We start from the raw sequence: 13,121 nt of genomic DNA, 5'->3' as shown, positions 1-13,121 counted from the left end.
GGATAAGGTAACCATATACTCATCCAGTTTGCAAGTACTGATAGCTGAGTAGATTACTTTTCAGGATTGCATGGTGGGTGGGGCTGAATCAAGAGTCAATGCAGCCAGAGCCAAAAAGGGGTGGTGGTGGGGTGCCCTTTCTCTTCCTAACACATCTTTTTTTCCTTTTCCTTCTGACATCATTTTCCTTTTATGACTTTTTCTCTTCTGTATAACACTTCCCTTTGTCTTCTTTCTGACACTGCCCTTCTTCTTTTCCGAAGGTGCAAACAATGGGAAGGTAACTCATTCCAGAAATGCTTAAGTTGAAGATTATATGGAATAAAAGCTTATGCCTGGTTTATGGGTTGCCTCTGAGCTGTACGTTCACACGAACATCATCATAGAATACACACAGCAGATGAAACAACAATGGTTCTCCTTAGTTGCATTCAGGCAAACATCTGCACCATGAGATCTACTCTGCTTTGATGCTTTTTTCAATCTCAGCCTTCCCCCTTTTTCAGATGATGATTACCTTGGATACCAAAATGTGATTGAGACACCCAAAAGCAGTGGACATGGTAAGTTCTTTGGATAAGGCCCTTTCCCCTTTCTCTGTATCAAGCCAAATAGTTATTCATCCCACGCAATTGCAACACTGTTGTTGCCCAATATGGCTACATTCTCTAATATGATGATCTGCTCTAATGCCATGTGAGTGGACAACGTTACGTTCCAGTCATATACCTTTAAACTTGCTCCAAACTGTCTCTTCCTCTGGTTTCCATTACAGAAAGCACTTTTCAAGTAAGATCTGAACTGCAATATACTTCAGTTGCAAGTGGTTTTCACCTTGCCCAAGACACTCTGTTCCACACATGCACTAGCTGAAGTCCCAGGGCCACATGCAGAGTCATCTGCAGAGGTAGACAGGAGGTCAAGAACAGGAAGAACAGTAATATTTAAGTGAGATTAAAGATTATAGGAATAATTGGCTTTTAACATCTCCCCTTCTCTTTTTTTCTCTAGTTTTGGCAGATGTAGACATTTATGAAAACAGCCTAGCAATCCAGCTATGGAAGTGTGCACAGATTTCAGGTAAACTCAGATACGAGAATTCAAAAACAGTGTTGTTCAGTTAGTGAAAATTGATCTATTGCACATACCTCAACTGAAGCTAACAATTGCTACAAGACTCAAATTATCAATGACCTTGGCTAACAAAGGGCTGTGATCTATGATATAAAAAAGACAGAAATGTTGGCAGAATAGGAGCTGAATTAAGTGTGATCTAAAATGAGATTAAGGATTGAGGGCATCATTAAATGGGAGGTTCTATCAGGATCAGATCACATCATTTAGGACATAAAATAATAATAGAATCCCCAAATCCTCAAAGTGACACCCGATGGTACTTTGGTGCCTTCCCATCCCTCTGACATTTAAAATATTATTTGAACTTGAAACAAAATTCAAAAGGAAGCTGGCATGCTACAGAGCAAAGCACCAACATTCAGAATCATCTTGATTTTCCTGAATGCCCCTGGAGGTCACCATATAGGCATTCTTAGAAAATAAAATGGTGCATGGTTGGATTCTTAAGCTTTGCTTGTAAATGTGCCCAACTGCCCAGAAAAAATACAAAGGTAAGTTATGAGTTGCTAGTGAGCACTATATAGGGTTAGAAAGGTAGCTACTTCTTTTAGTAAATTGGCATTTTTTGAGTGGCACACCCACTTCAGCATCCATTTGGAAAATGGGCAAACCTGCCCTTCAAGGGAGCTATTTTCTTTAAATGCCCATGATATACTCTCAGAGGGTCAGTGTAATGGTTGCCTAATCCCAAATACTCAGTCTCACAAGCTCGGGCTTAAAGATAACTGATTTATTAAAGGAATAGTATGCAAATACAGAGAAAGCTGAGAATGAGCAAAAGCGCGCCAAATACAAACTTAAAAGCCTTGCCTTCAATCCAGTCCCACCCCAAGCACCCGTCAGCAAGCACCCCCTCCCAGGTGCTAGCAACCGTTACATGCGCCTGGGAAAGTAACCTTGAATAGGAATGCAAACCCAAACATACATTCCAAAGTGCCAAAACAAGGAAGAAAGCACGAATGGAAAATACCAGCAAAGACCAAGTCGAATATACACGGAAAAATGGTTTGACATGTGAAACGTTACGATGTTAACAGAACATTGAAACGGGGAACATGACATATCGCCCCCCCCCCCCAGAACAATGCTAAGGAGCCGGCTTGTCTGGGTAGGCAGAGTGAAAACGAGCGACAAGGTGGGGTGAGCGAACATCGGGAGCAGACACCCATTCAGGATGAGGGAAATGCTTCCAGCGGACCAGGTACTGCAAAGTGGAGCGCTGGCGGCGGGAGTCAAGGATGTCAGTAACCTCGAAGTGTTGTTGGTTATCAATCATGATCGGAGGTGGTGGAGCCAGTTGGGGATGCCAGCGGTCCGACTGCAGGTAGGGCTTGAGTAAACTGCAATGGAAAACAGGGTGTAAACGTTTGAGGTTATGGGGTAAATCCAGTTTAAAAGTAACAGGGTTAATTTGTGCAACAATGGGAAAAGGACCCACAAATTTAGGGCCAAGTTTTTTGGAGGGTTGTGGTGATTTGATGAATTTTGTGGATAAGTAGACTTTATCCCCCACAGCAAAAGTTGGTTTGCGGGAGCATTTAGCATCGGCATGGCGTTTGTAGGTGGTTTGGGCATGGTGTAGAGCTTGTTGAATATTGAGCCACGAGTCTTTGAGTGTGTCAGCCCAGTCCGTGAGAGAGGCTGGGAGTGGCTGCGGGTGCGGGAGTTCCGGTATTGGGACGAACTCACGCCCGAAGACAGCTTTAAAGGGAACTTGACCAGTGCTTTGATGCACGCCGTTGTTATAAGCAACTTCAGCAAATGGGAGTAAGTCCATCCAGTTGTCCTGTTGGTAATTGACAAAAGCTCGGAGGTATTGCTCAAGTGTGGAATTAACCGCCTCAGTAGATCCATCCGTTTCCGGATGCCATGCGGTGGATAGGGCTTGCTTGGTGCCAAGCAGTTTCAAAAATGCCCGCCAAAACTGTGACGTAAATTGTGTGCCTATGTCACTCACCAGTCGGGCGGGGATTCCGTGAAGGCGGTACACGTGAACGAGGAAGAGGCGTGCCAGCTGTTGCGCGGTAGGGATAGAAGCGCATGGGATGAAATGAGCTTGTTTAGAAAAAAAATCTTTGACCACCCAAATGACAGCTTTTCGTTGACTGGGTGGTAGGTCGACAATAAAGTCCATGGATATGTCCTGCCATGGGAAGGACGGGGTGGCCACTGGTTGGAGGAGACCTTGAGGCTTGCCAGTCTTGCGCTTTGTAGCCGCGCAGACAAGGCACGCAGTGACATATGCCTTAAGGTCCTTTAGCAAAGTTGGCCACCAAAATTGACGCCTAACCAGGTGAAGTGTCTTAAGATATCCAAAATGTCCAGCCAACTTGTCGTCGTGGCAACGCTGGAGGATTGTTTTTCGCAAAGCGTCAGGCACATAGAGACGATCGTTTCGCCAGGCAAAATTGTCAGTGAAAGTTACAGTGTGCAGGTTTGCTTGTAACCAAGTATCAGTTTTAAGGTGGAATAGCAACTGTTGTTGCAAGTCTGCTGGAATTGGCAAGCGCGGTGACCGGGAGGCAGGCGGAGCGGCTTGAGGTTGAGTTTGTTGCGCTCGCGCTTGGCTGCGTGTCACAGCTGCCAAACTCAGTTGCTTTTCTGTCCACACAGTACCCTGGACCGTTGGTCCTGGGCCAGCATCCTGGGTTCTGCGTGACAGTGCATCAGCTAAAAAGTTTTTCTTGCCTGGTATGAATTTGAGGGTAAAATCAAAGCGACTGAAAAATTCAGCCCAGCGAAGTTGTTTGGGGCTGAGTTTTCGACTGGTGCTTCAAAAGGGTTTGAAGCCCCCTCCAATAAGTGGCGCCACGTTTCCAAAGCGGTTTTTACTGCAAAAGCCTCTTTTTCCCAAACATGCCACCTTCTCTCTGTTTCCGTGAACTTGCGAGAGAGGTAAGCACAGGGTTTCAAGGTGTCAGACTGGTCTGACTGGAGCAGTAGTGCCCCGACAGAGAAATCAGAGGCATCCACCTGTACCACGAAAGGCTTGGAGGGGTCTGGATGCTGCAGAATGGGTTTGGTGGTGAATATTTGTTTGAGCGCCTCGAATGCCTGTTGGCAAGTTGGAGTCCATTTAAGGAGCGCTCCTGGGTTTTTAGAGCGGCGTGTATCCCCCTGCGCTTTAGTTTTTAACAGTTCAGTAAGGGGGAGGGCGATTTCTGCAAAATTTTGGGCAAATGCCCTGTAGAAATTGGCGAATCCAAGGAAACTTTGTAATTGCCTCCTGGTACGGGGAGGCTCCCATGCCACAATTGCTTCAACCTTGGCAGGGTCCATTTCAATACCCTTAGCAGAAATTCTATATCCTAATCGATTTGGGATTGATGGAAGGCACACTTAGACAGTTTAGCATACAACTCAGCTTTTCTCAATTTAGTAAGCACTTGACGCACCAAGTGAGTATGTTCTGACATGGTTTCAGTATAAATCAATACATCATCCAAATACACCAGTACTCCCTTAAACAGGTGGTCGTGCAAGACCTCATTGATAAGTTGCATAAAAACCCCAGGTGCCCCCGATAAACCAAAGGGCAGGACTTTGTATTGGAAAGCCCCAAGAGGACAGTTAAATGCTGTTTTCCACTCATCCCCTTCCCTTATGCGAATGCGAAAATAGGCTTCTCTCAGATCCAATTTTGAGAAGATTTTGCCTCTGGCCAGATGTGATAACATATCTTTGATAAGGGGCAAAGGATATTTATTTAATATTGAGACTGCATTGAGCCCGCGGAAATCGGTGCACAGCCTCAATGAGCCATCCTTTTTTGGTCTAAAGAGAACAGGGGCCCCCACCGGGGAGTTTGCAGGCTCAATGAAACCCCTAGCCAGGTTTTTGTCAATGAATTCCCTCAGCGTAGTTAGCTCTTTGGGAGACATGGGATAGATTTTTGGGTGAGGTAACTTTACATTAGGTAAAAATTCAATGGCACAGTCTGTTTTCCGGTGAGGTGGCAAGCGATCTGCTTCCTTCTCCCCAAACACATCAGCCAGATCCTGGTATTGGTTGGGCAGCCCTTCTAGTGGCGGAAGGGTTTGTATTGTAGTGTTAGCCACCCGTCCTCCCTCCATGTCCTCTAACAAGTCCTTTTCAGGTACTTTGTAAAATCCATCAGCAAACGTTACAGTTCTATGGAGCCAATTGATGAAAGGGTTTTGTTGCACAAACCAAGGCATTCCCAAAATCACCAAAGGCCCCCCCACTGGAGCTATGACAAAAGGCAATTTCTCCCAATGGGTGCCCATCTGTAAAGCCACCAGTCCTGTAGAGTGAGTGACTGCTTTCCCTCCCGCCATGGTCCCATCCAATTGCGTGAAGATCATGGGCCGTGGCAAAGGGAACGTGGGCAGTTCTAGGGCAGCTACGACATCAGGATGCATCAGCGAACGAGAACAACCCGAGTCCAGCATGGCCCAGACTTCGACAGTTTTGGTTCTAGAGCCCAATTTTACTTTGACAGTCATTGTAGGGAAGTTCCCACTCACCGAATCGTGGTCGCGCCCGGTTTCTTCCACCTGCCCAACGGCGCCCTTCAGGGCAGGTGGAAGGCTTTTCCCGCCGGCTGGTCAAATTGTAATTCCTCTTCCTCTTCCCCGAATGGAAGATCTGGAGGGTCGAGTTCAGCACAGGCAGCCTTCATCTTGTGCGGCAGGGACGGCGATTTTCCAGGTGCTTTCCTGGGCCGTTCCTCTGGTCGGCGTCTTGGGCACGAAGTAGCCCGATGCCCATCTTTCCCGCATCTTAAGCACTGCCCTTTCGCAAATCGTTGTTCCCTTTCTTCCTCCCAAGTTTTTGGTTTAGGGCGACTCGAATATCCAGAAGCACGAGCCCCCTTAGCAACTCGGGTTTGTCTCAGTTCCCTGCTATAGGCATACATTTGTAGAGCGCTTTCCGCACTGCCTGCCAACTGAATCCAGCCGTATAACGTTTTAGGATCGTCCCTACACAAAGCCCAACGGAGGATTTCCATCTCCAGCCCTTGCTTGAACATCTCCACCAAAGTCGACTGGGACCAGTCCTCCACCTTCCCCGTCAGGGCTTTAAATTCCAAAGCGTAGTCTGCGACAGAGAGGGTTCCTTGGTAAAGTTTTCTCAGGGAGTTCTTCGCTCTCTCTTGGGCCAATGGGTCTTCAAAGTGCTGTTTTAGCGCCCACAGAAACTCATCAAAGTCCTCTAACTCCATGGCCTCAGCTTGGCACAGCTGTACGTACCAATCAGCTGCCCTCCCCTTCAGCTTGTTGGCAATAAAATTAATCTTGCCTTGTTCAGAGCGAAAACTTCGACCCCAATCCTCCATATAATGTCTAGCATTTGTAATGAAGAAGGAGAGCGTGGTAGGGTCCCCATCAAACTTCACCCCAAAGGGTGGGAAGGTCCTTACCGGCTCCACCAGCTGTGGTGGCTCTGCAAACAACAACGTGCGTCGAGCCGCCAGTGGTGGCCGATCTCTGGACGCCCTTGACTCCCTTCCTCCCAATTGCCGGGGAGCTCGAGTCTTACTTCTTCCCCTGAATGACAGGGAACTCCGTCTTGGGAAAACCAGCTGAGAGGGGTCCTCTTCCCAGTCTTCCTGTAGGGACCCTGAGCCTCTGGTGACATCCTTTAGGAGGGTCACTATCATATCCATTTTGTCCTCTATTGCTTTCATGCGGGCAGGGGTGACAGGCTCTTCTAAGGGTCTATTAGTTACCACCACCCTTGGCGATAAGGGGATTTCGGGTTCCCAGGATGGCTGTGGAGATCCCCTCCCCGGTGCTGCTTCCACCTCGGGTTGGGGCTGGAGTACACCCCCTGTGGCACCCTGCACTGCTAACAATAGATCATCCAATTGGACATCTCGCCTCTCCCGACGTGCTGCCCTTTGCGCTCTTGAAGTTGGAGCTATCAGAGTCTTCGTCGAGTCCGGCTCTTCTTTGCTGTCTTCACTCTCGCGAAGCGGAGGTTCGATCATCGCTAGCACTCCTCTTTACCCAAACTTTGGATGGGGCTAGCGGAAATGATATAAACGATTCTCAGCTTTATGTAATGGTTGCCTAATCCCAAATACTCAGTCTCACAAGCTCAGGCTTAAAGATAACTGATTTATTAAAGGAATAGTATGCAAATACAGAGAAAGCTGAGAATGAGCAAAAGCGCACCAAATACAAACTTAAAAGCCTTGCCTTCAATCCAGTCCCGCCCCAAGCACTGTCAGCACGCACCCCCTCCCAGGTGCTAGGAACCGTTACACGCGCCTGGGAAAGTAACCTTGAATAGGATTGCAAACCCAAACATACATTCCAAAGTTCCAAAACAAAGCAGAGCGCAGGAATGGAAAAACCCAGAGATGAGCCAGGCGGGCGTACACGGAAAACGGCTTGACATGTGAAACGTTACGATGTTAACAGAACATTGAAAGGGGAAACATGACAGTCAGATGTGTCTAGCATCCCATTCCCCCTGCCCTCAATTTATGATCCCCAAGATTTATTGGAACTGTTCTGGTACATGAGACTTATTTCTGCATGGATGGTTTAGAAAGGAGTTCCTACTATATCTACAAGAATGTAGACTGATGTAAAGAACCTGTGGCCTCCAGATTTTGCTGAATTACCACTCCCAGAATTGTCCACTATCAGCCATGCTGCCTGGGACAGCTAATAATACTTTTCAGAAACTTCTGAAGAGCTACAGATTCCCAACCATTGTCTTAAGGGACTTGCACATTTGGTCTCCAAAGATCATCTTTTAGCAAAGTACACTTTCGAGTATCCCATCACATGCAAGATGCATTAACTGAAGCCCATACTGGCAAAAACAGTGAGAAGAAAATGGTTTTCACAAAAAGTAGGCGAGAACTATGTAAATGAATGATGATGAAATTGGTATTCTAACTCTCCTGTTCTCCTGGCCTGGGTCCTTCTGCTACCTCTAACTTTGAAAAGTAGAGTTGAGTCTAAAAGTTTTCTTCCTGTGATGGAAATGCTCCTGATGATGGGAGACAAGGGCTTTCAATCCAGCCCTCAACCTAGACCAGCCTTTCTCAACCTTTTGACCCTGGAGGAACCCTTGAAGTATTTTTCAGGCCTTGGGGAAGCCCTGCACATTCAGGCTCAAGTATAGGCTGGAAGTTACAAAATTAATACATTCATTTCATGGGTAGGTCTGTATATAAACATTAATAGTGTTCTTAAACTAAAAATAAAGGATGACACTTACCTCTTTAATGTGAAGTTGCCTGAATTTGAAATAGTTTACTGTATTAAATAAATTGTGATCTCCCAGGGAACCCCTAGTGATCTCTTGAGGAACCCTAGGATTCCACACAACCCTGGTTGAGAAACCCTGCTCTAGACTGTTGGATGAAAAAAAAATAGCCATAAACAATCTTGGAAGTTCTCTTGGAATAGGCATGATTTGTACAAGAAGCTCATCACTGAGGGAAACAGTCATATTTCAATGGAAAATAAAAATGTCACATGTGGAGAGTTCCTGGGTACACCTGTGAAAACTGCCTGATATCTTAGAAAGCGGATGCCTAGATGGTATTGGCTGTCTTGATCTAGTATAACAGTTTCCAGTAACCCTTATTTCAATTATCCCCTAAGAAGAAAAAGTGTGTTGCAGTGGTTAAGGCGCCAGGCTAGAAACCAGACTGAATTCTACTGTAGTCCCACCTTGGGCACAAAGCCAGCTGGGTGACCTTGGGCCAGTCACTCTTTCTCAGCCCTAGGAAGAAGGCAAGGGCAAACCACTTCCAAAAATTATGCCAAAATAATTGCAAGGACTAATCCAGGAGTCAACACTGACTCAAAGGCACCCAAAAAATTATTTCAGTTAAGGCTGTGTAAGAAATGTGTATTATGTCTTATTATCTAAGGGGAGAGTGGTAATATTTGGAGACATAAAGTTTAGGGCTTCTGTATTTGGCCTACAACCGATAATGCAGCAAAGAGACAGAACCTCTGTTGCCATCTAGCTTTTACTTGGATTTTTGCAGCTCTGCCATGTAGGCCTAACAAGTTCCTTGTTCTGCTCTGTTTATGGATAATTATTCTCTCAATCTAGAAAGCTCCAATGATAATTATGAGGAAGAACCTACTTACATCAATACAGGACCATATAACAGGTAATTATGCCTCCCCTGCACTGGGACTGATATGTGTGCAGCCATTATCAACACGAATCCCTAGTTGTTGTTTATGTCTTTTCATAAGAGATAAAAATAATTCTAGTTAATTTAATGTGAAAGCATGTTTTTACAGTCTCAGGTGCAAAATCTGGTAAATTCTATTTAAGGAACGTTAAATCTAGTTTCCATCTAAAACAAAGCAAATTCTTTTCAAGCTCTAGATGAATGACATTTGTGAATATTGTCTAATGTAAATGTTTCTCTTAGAGTAGAAAACTAGCTTATTAGAAATCAAAGAGTACTTTTAACTAAACTGTTTGCTTGCTGGGCAGCCTTTCTAATTGCAAAAAGGCTTTTATTTTGGTGTGACCATTTAAAAAAAGGTTTCCAATACGTAGCTAATAATGCAGCTTCACATTATTAAGTGAAACAGGCTCACAGCAGCAAGGATTGAGAAGGGCGTTATGCCAAGATGTTGAAATACCAGAGTGTGCAATGGGGTTTGGTGGTACAAGCGGGTATAAGGTGAGACTGTGGTCACACAATGAAACCAACTCAGCAGTGTGATTAAGTTCCCAAACTAGCTAATAATCAGGAGGAGTCTGGTAGCACCTTTTCAAACCCACACATCTGTTAGTCTGAAAGAGTTCTTCCTGATTCTTCCTGATTTTGGGCTACCATAGACTAACACGGCTCCTACAAAACCAACTAATGTGATTTCAGATTGCATTAAAAATACAGTTAAACCATATCATGAGAACCAAGTTACATTTTATTTCCCAGTTCTCAGGGTAGAGATGTCTGTTCTTGAGAAACTGTATCCTAAGTCTACTTTTTTAAATGGGAAAACCTGTGATCCAGGAAGTATCTTTCCACCTGTGACTAAAATCTTCAAGGGCTGAAATCCAAAAGGAGTTAAAGGCCTAAAGTATCCCAACTTCAACACACCAGAAGACTGGATAACAACACTGGACAATTCTACAGGGCTGTTATACCTCACTCCTTCCACCTCCTCCTTGCCCTGCCTATCAGCTTTGTATTTCTGACTTATTTTGCAGACGTGGCATAATTTATCACTGTCTCCCAGGCAGCGAATCTTGCTTTTGGCAATATTTATGAAGCACTTATGGGCTTTGTCTCCCAATTTTGGTAGGATCATTTTTTAGAAATCTGCAGAAATGACAAGCCTCTGTACCATTAAAAAAATAAAATGTGAATTAATACTATTGTAAGCTTCTCTTTTCATTCCTACATTTGTTTTGGGATAGATACAAACGCGCTCACTCATAGCTACCCCAGAAATCTGGATTACTGATTGATTGATTGAGACAGCAGCAATCACTCCCCTCCAAAGAAGATGTCAGGCTATTAATTCCTTGGCAAAAATGCTGAAAAGCAGGAAGATAAGCCTTCCGCATACAAAAGGATCAGAAACAGGATTACACATTTTGGCTTCTTTTCTTGGATTCTAGAGGGCCGAAGACTAGTTATTTCTTTTTTTAAAATTAAATTGGGAATCATCCCCCCCAGATACCCATGGTTCAATTCTTTCTAAAGGATATGAACGAATCTAAACAGATTAACAAAACAGTGGTTTAAGATTGTGAAGAACAAGTCTTAACAGCAAAGTTGGAATAAATTGGACTTTTTTTTTTTAGCATAGAGAAGGCATGTTAATGCTGTCACACAGAGGAGAGCACAAAAGCAAGACTGAATCTAGTGGGCTTGAAAATCATAGTATCATAAAGTTCCTGAACATTACTTAAAACTCAGGAGACAGGACAGTTCTTAACAGTAAGTCTGTGATGATTTAGAGCAAGGATGAGCAATCTTGAAGACCAAGGGCTGCACTTAATATGAGGAGTGTGGGAGTGAGGGCTGCAAAAATGGATGGAGCCACATAATATATGGGAGCAAGAATGTTGTCTTGGAGGGAATGGGATTCTTTATTTTTTCAACTGGGTTATGTTTATTTGAGGGCTTGTGCTTTAACATTTACACCTATCCCCCACCTTAAAACGGCAGGAAACTGGCTTATCAGTTTCCAGCAATGCTGGCCAGATGACTCAACGCTATAAAAAAAGGCCCTGAGTGTTGCAGACTATCTATCTCTGATCTAGAGGAGTGTTTCCCTTTGCTTCAGAAATTTGTTGGTGATGATCCCATCAATTCACCTTCCTTTCTAGGTATCCTGCATAAAAACTGCTTCAATAGCTGAAGAAACTCATTTTTCACCCCAAAGGGATTTTGGAATCATACTGCATCACTCAGCCTTTCGCAAAGGATTCCAGCCCTTGAAACGTGCAATTTGTAGCAGATGCTATAATACTGCAGCATAGATCTTACTCAGCTTGAATGGTTACCCACAAATCTCCTATCTTTAGTTTCTCTGTGTTTGGCTACTAATCTGCATTCTGTCTATATTTTGAGCAATTTAGAGAAAGCTGTCTGGGCATAACCTAAAACATAAATCCTGTATGGGCTTTGTCTAAAGCAACAGCTAGAGCGCTACTTGAATTTCAGCCGTGGCTCCTGTAGGATTACAGAAACAACTGGAACCAAGTGGACACAGAGACAATACTGCACGGGGATAGAATAGGCAACAGCTGTGCAGCAGTAGAAGCTTGAAGTTCTATGATTATTTATGCTACCCACCCCTAAAATAAAGGGGGCGGGTTTTCATAGAAAGGGAAGGGGCAAATGTAATAAATGTCTCATGAAACAGAAGAGACACCCCTGAGATGCCCACAGAAAATGCCTTTTCTTAAGTCAGTGTACATCAAGGTTTTACAATGTTTTGGGATCAGCGCGTACATCTGGACTTTTGAAAGCGTATTACAGGCACACACACAAAATGGCTGCCATGATAGGTATAGCCAACTGCAATACAACTGTTACAAAAAGACAAACTTAAGAGGTTGCTCTACGCCCACCCCTCTATATCCTGCCATGGTCTCTGACACTGACGCTGACACACACACACAGAGGCAAAGACTTCCAAGCACTGCACTGTGGCTACTGGTTCTATTTTGCTAGAACTTCTTTCTGGTTTAAGCTTGGAGGCATCACTGGAAACACAGGTGATATTTAAGACACTTGCTTTGCTGTATAGCAGGCTAGTTTCCCATGATTTAGAAGGGATCCTGAATAAGCCCTTTTGATCATGATCTTGCTGGTCACAATCATGAATAAAAGGGTGTATTCAGGATTGCTTCTAAATCATGAGTCAGTTTGCTTAGCAAGCATTTGGGGGGTTAGACTGTTCTCTTTTAGGGGGCTGAAAACAATCTCTTCAGGGTTCATGTCTGCCTCAAATTATGGTATTCCCTACCATAGGCTATGGCAGTATTTCTTAACCTTGGCAACTTTAAGATGTGTGGACTTCAACTCCCAGAATTCCCCAGCCAGCAAGTCCACACATCTTAAAGTTGCCAAGGTTGAGAAACACTGGGCTATGGTGATGACTGATGCCTTTGAAAAGAGTAATAATCCTTAGAGGATTATTACCCAGGATAGCTCCACGTTGTGTAATAGTGTCCATCTGGGAAAGGTGATAAACAAGGGACAGCAACTGCCCAACATGCCATGCTCATGGATTTCTCAGAAGCATCTAGCTAGCTCTGCATCAAGTAGTCTGCTGCATTAAACTGGACCTTGGTCTAGTGGGGCAGGTCCTTTTTTCAGCATGCCATCAGATGGAACTTGATGAAGAACAAGTCACCTCCCAGATATTACTGAAGTTTAGCTCTAATCAACGTGGCCAGTGGTAAGGGTGGTTGGGAGCAGTAATCCACCAACTGTGGAGCTGTAGGTTACATCCTCTTGCTTTCACCAAATGAGCCCCTTGCCTGAGTATCTCTGAAATGCTGAA

At 44.5% G+C, this 13,121-nt stretch overlaps 1 long non-coding RNA gene across 1 annotated transcript; it reads left to right on the top strand.

Moving 5' to 3' along the window:
- The first annotated feature begins 502 nt into the window (after positions 1-502).
- On the top strand, positions 503-10,443 carry LOC134493245 (uncharacterized). The gene is made up of 4 exons (XR_010067570.1): positions 503-563; positions 1,012-1,080; positions 9,187-9,247; positions 10,034-10,443. It is a non-coding gene; the product is annotated as an uncharacterized LOC134493245 (long non-coding RNA).
- Positions 10,444-13,121: the final 2,678 nt, after the last annotated feature.

Source organism: Candoia aspera, chromosome 1 (genome assembly GCF_035149785.1).
Source record: "Candoia aspera isolate rCanAsp1 chromosome 1, rCanAsp1.hap2, whole genome shotgun sequence".
Lineage (NCBI taxonomy): Eukaryota > Metazoa > Chordata > Lepidosauria > Squamata > Boidae > Candoia > Candoia aspera.
The sequence above is the reverse complement of the archived record's forward strand: the minus strand, read 5'-3'. Positions and strand labels throughout refer to the sequence as shown.